This window comes from Equus caballus, chromosome 6 (assembly GCF_041296265.1).
Source record: "Equus caballus isolate H_3958 breed thoroughbred chromosome 6, TB-T2T, whole genome shotgun sequence".
In the NCBI taxonomy this organism is placed as follows: domain Eukaryota; kingdom Metazoa; phylum Chordata; class Mammalia; order Perissodactyla; family Equidae; genus Equus; species Equus caballus.
Genome location: NC_091689.1, coordinates 94,895,258 through 94,900,816, shown reverse-complemented (window position 1 = coordinate 94,900,816; position 5,559 = coordinate 94,895,258).

The window sequence follows — 5,559 nt, the reverse complement described above, 5'->3', positions numbered from 1 at the left end:
ACATGAGCCAGGGCTCCAAGCCCCTTGAGCATGCTCCACTAGGCACCAGACTCACTGATGGCACACAAATTAAAAGGTGAACTTGTCATATTAGTTTGCTAGGGCTGCTGTAACAAAGTATCACAGGTGGCGCGGCTTAAACAACTGAAATTTATTTCCTCACATTTCTGGAGGCTGGAAGTCCTAGATGAAGACGTCGCTTGCATCTTGGTTTCATCAGAGGCCTCTATCCTTGTAGACGGCCATCAGGTCTTTCCTCTCTGTCTGTATGTATCCTAATCTCGTCTTCTTATAAGGACACCAGCCATATCGGATTAGGACCCACCCCAGTGACCTCATTTAACCTTAATTACCTCTCTAAAGACCCTGTCTTCAAGTACAGCCACGTTCTGAGGTACTGAGGGTTAGGACTGCAACATATGGATTGTGGGAGGACACAATTCAGCCCATATCAATTTTTAAGAGTTTCAAGATGAAAATTGCAGAGCATTAAACCCCAAGCACAGGCACGTCTGTGCATGGGACCCCGTGAGCCTGCACTGGACACGTGCCCATGAAGCCAGCCCTGGGCAGGGAGTTCAGTGGTGTAGGAGCAGCAGTGTGGAGCTAGAAGGATCGGCTCTCCTCCTAGAGCTGCAAGTGCCAGGCTCATGGAGGAATGAGCACCTTCATTGGACGGAATTGTAAAGGAAGCAAGGCGACATTCTTGGTGAGAGCCAGGGTTTGCTAAGTAACGGGAAGAGTGACAATGTCTTCGAGCAGGCGGAGAATGAAAAGAAGTTTCTTCAAAAGCAAAGGAGCATTCCACGAGACAGAGCAGAAGGGTCTGGGAGGGAGGTCAGCAGTGAGTGAATAAACCCTGGAGGGAAGAGAAGCATATGAGGATGAGAACATGAGAAAGAGGACACACCGGACGACTTCCCGTCTCATTGCTTTCGGTCATGCTGCTTTTAAATTCCCTGAATTTAGCAATTAAATTAAATTGAATTGAATTGTAGTTAAATATTAACATTCCTTGGGCTAACTTCTGCTGCATCTCACATACGAACCTGCTATTATTGATTGGCCAGTGCAAGGATATTTCATGCTGAGCTACCGCTGTTCTCTCGTGGTCTCCGTTCCAATCACGCAGCATTTGCAGAGGATGGACTGGGAAGGGGTACCTTCTGCAGCTTTAGTAGACGGCCTGCTCTCCCACACTGGAAACAAAATCGTAATTGTTATCACGTCACTGTAGTACTCTAACAAATTAAGCTTGGTTCCTTGAATATTTGCTTGGGGGTCATTATTCTCAATATCTTATTATAGTCACTCCCAGAGAACAACAAAAAAGCCTTGTCTGTATTTATATGGATAGAAATACAGGCGATTAATAAGTTTAAAGAGCTACTGCAGCGTCATATCAGTATAGGAAATTAATAACATGTGAAGTAGAAAGATAAAAGCAGCTTTACACAGAAGGCTACATAATGAAAATACTGACATATTGTTGCATATGGTTTTAATTTTCTACTCAAGTCCCATCAAATAAGATTACAATAATTAATTTTTAACTGTTCTAATAATGACAATCATTGAAAAAATTACGGTAAAACATGTTCATTGCAGAAAATTTAGATAAGCAAAAAAGAAGGGGGATTTCATTATAATCCTAACATCCATTTTCTTTGAGATTTGTTTTTATTTTCTTCTAGTCTTTTTTCTACAGCTATACATCCATATACTTTTCTTTTTACAAGAAGCAGGATCCTTTCTTGCATAATGTTGAGTAATCTGCCTTTTACCACTTGACAATGTAGGACAAACATTCTTGTATAGCATTGTGTTAATGACTACATTTAGTTATAATCTATTTAACACATTTCCTGTTGCTGGACATTTAGGTTCTTTTCAACTATTTACTCTTGTAGACAATGTAGCAATAACTATCCTCGTAGCTATAATGTGTGCACCTCTATGACTATTTTCATAGTATAGATTCATGGAAGTGTCAATAATGTGTCAAAGTGTGTGCATATTTCTAAGCCTTTTGAAAAAAATATTTTTAATAAGGTAAAAAAGGCTAAGAACTAGTCTGCTTGACTAATCATTGAGGATTTCCACATAGAAACATATAATAGAGAGCACAGCAGATTGGAGCAATAAGACCAGGGTTGCATTTCTGCCTCTTCCACTGCCAAGTTATAAGAACTGGATTAGTCCTTCAACCCTTTCAGGTCTTGTTGTCATTAAGCAGGGCTGACAATGAGGTGGAGATACAGTTGGCCATGGAGTTAAATTAGTTAAATCCACACACAGTAAATATGAACAGGAACAAACCAGGAGAGCATCCATGAATATATAAATGGGAAGAATAGGAAGTCAAATACGAATATAACGTGGTCACCAGACATTTAGCGAAATTTCCTTAAGTCCTGTTTGGGCAGAGAGATGTGGGTTGACCACAGCTGCACAGGAAATGGAGTGTTAGCGGACAAGTTGAAGGCGATCCCTCAGGCTCTGCCCAGAGAGTGGCAGTCTTGGCTAAGCAACCTCAAACATCACACTTTCCCGGGAAAGACCATTTCTCTAGTGCATGAGATGGTCTCAAGCTTCCTTCATTGAAAAATACTTAAGATCAACTCCTTCCCCTGTGCCATATCATGTTGCTTCATTTAGAACTTGCCCACAGGGAGACAATGCACTAACAGGTTGACCTGAGAATTTCAGTTCTCTGGACAGTTACATTTTTCATTATAAAGTAGTAAATTATTATGCTGATTTTTTTAACCTCCAAGAAATTGGTCAGTGCAGATCCCCTATTGAGAGTAAGTCTATTCCAAAGACCAAGGAATTCTGGTCCTAAGATGGCAAGGCTAAGATGGACCCCAGAAAACTCACCAAGGTCAGTGCTACCTTGATGGAAGCCGGTCTGGGATATCAGTCAGTCCTACTGGATGCGACCTGCTTTCTTTAAACTCAACAAGCAATGAACAAGGTATTTCATTATGTTTTTCATTTATTCAATGGATATCAATGAGTATCTAGCTTCATATCCTGGAGGAGTTCACAGTCTTAACACTGAAAATAATATGGTAATGATTACAAATAATAAGAAAAATGTAAAAGTGGACAAACAGAGGAGGGGGTGATTAATCACTCAGGGAAGTTTGGGAAAGATTCACAGAGGAAGCGGTATTTATCCTAGATCATGAGTGAATGGTGTACAAGGATGCACCGGGCTGAAGGTGGGGGTAGGGAGAGGAGGACATTCCAGACAGCTGGACCTGCATGTGCTAAGCCATGGAGATGAGAAGGGACATGGTATGCTTTAGGAATTATAACACATTTAGCGGGACTAGAATGAAAGGTACAAGTCTATGGAAAGGGGGCAGGAAGGAGGTAGAGATGGGATTTAAATGATGGGCAGATAGTTTGGGACCAGTTTGTGAAGGTTCTTTTACACTATTTAATGGAGTATGGATCATATCTTCTATTCAAGATAGAGAAATATATGTTGGAAAACGAGATGAAATCAGCGTTCGTTGAATTTATTTCTAAAGATTTCTTAATTATCACAAAGATGTTAGCCTGAGAGAGGGTACTTGGTGGAGTGCCACATGGTTCTGAGATCAGCTTTATCCTGTAGAACACTTTTTATCAATAAGTTCGTGGATAGAGAAAGCAACTTCATCAAACTGGCCAATGATACAAGTGTGAAAAGAAGAGCTAAAAGTTGGATGATTGAGTTAAAAATTTAAAAGAGTAGCTAATTCATGTATCTGAAAAATGTTTATTAAGCATCTCTTATGTTTCAGGGAGTTTTCTAGGTGCTAGGGATCCAGTGGTGAACAAGTCAAAGTCCTTGGCCTCACGGATTTTATATTCTGGGGAAGAAGATTGATGATTGACAAACAAATACATAATAAAATGCCATGCATTGACACATAAATTGAAGGAAACTGACACCTTGTAAAAGGTGACAGAGAGTAATAGCAGAGGGAGAGATTCTGGCAGGAGAGAGTTCCAGGCAGGAGACCAGCAAGTGTGAAGGTCCTGAGACGGGAACAGCTTGCACATGAGAAGGCCAGTGTGGCTGCAGCTGATTGTCGAAGGGGAGACTGATAAGAAATGAGAGAGGTCGGAAATAGACAGTTAGCCAGGGGCTCCCTCCAAAGCTGGATAAATGAGTCAAAACAAAGATGGCATTGAACCACGATGTACATTGTCATTTAAAAATGGTTGGATAGTGTTATAACAATAAAAATACAATAAACTCTGGGTTTTATTTCATAAAAATCATTTACAGAAGGAAAGGATGAAGGGATAGGTGTTATCAGTAGTTTATGCAAAAAATGCCTCAAGACCTTGGTAGACCCGCAAGCTCCACATGAGCTAAAATGAAATGATGACTTTGAGACACACACACACACATACATACGTGCAGGACATACCTACACTTAGCACAACCTTAGACTGAATTAACAGAAACATACTCAAATTAAATAACAGAATAAACTAACATTCTTTTTACCTACTGTATTTAAAGTATTTCATTTGATTTGGTATGAGAAATTTTAAGAGAGCTATTGATGATTTAAAATTTTTCCCATTGACCAGGATGCTGAGAAAAATAAAATAAAAATAGCTACTCATATTTATTTGATTTCCCAACTCTTCAACTCTGAGCTCATCTAATTTAAAGGTCTTAGATCTCAAGGGAAAAATGATCCCATGTGGACACAACAATGGTTTCACTGACCTGGAACTGAGAGACTGTCACTTTGGGCTCCCCATGCCACATGCCACTGAACCAATGAGAGAGAAGTTGGACACTATACTGGCTCTGGGTATTGATTGCAGTTACCCAGGGAAAATCAGATTGGTGAGCACAAAGAGCGCCGGAAGGTTTAAGTTTGGAATCCAGAGTGCTCGGAGTGCCAACAGGTCCAGATACAGTAGTGAAAGCTAATGTGCACAAAAATAAGGGCATGACCACCAAGGACTCACACCGTCAGGAGTGAAGGTCTGGCGCACACCATCAGGGCGGGAAACCTGGACAAGCAGTGTGCCGGCTGAGGGCTGAGGGACATGGACGGAGAGGGAAAGAAGCACCTGATCAATGCAAATCGCAGCCTTGTGACAAATTATAGAAACAAAGACTACAGCAGCTGTGCTATTTCCTTTGTTCTGTATTTGTTTGTGTATGTTAACCAATTATGTATTTTTCCCTCTCTTTTCTCCTATATTATATAAGCATTGTTGGTGATGATTATCTTTGTTCTTAGAAAATTCAGGTGGAAGAAAAATTAAGATCACAGAGAGACAGAAACGATGATTGATGGGACCTTGTGTCCCCTCTTTTGGGAAAGTGAAAGCATCTTCAATTATTTAAGGGATATTTGTATGATATTCTCACTGGAAGTTTAAATATAGGGCAGAGGGGTGGGAATAAATGCTGAATAGCCAAAGGGTAGGATTTTTCTGTTGGCTCTTAGCTCCAATCTTGCCCCTCTGTGCTTTCCTCTGTAGTTCAGAGAAAACTATTTCCTAGATGTCCTTGACAGCTGACTTCTTGTT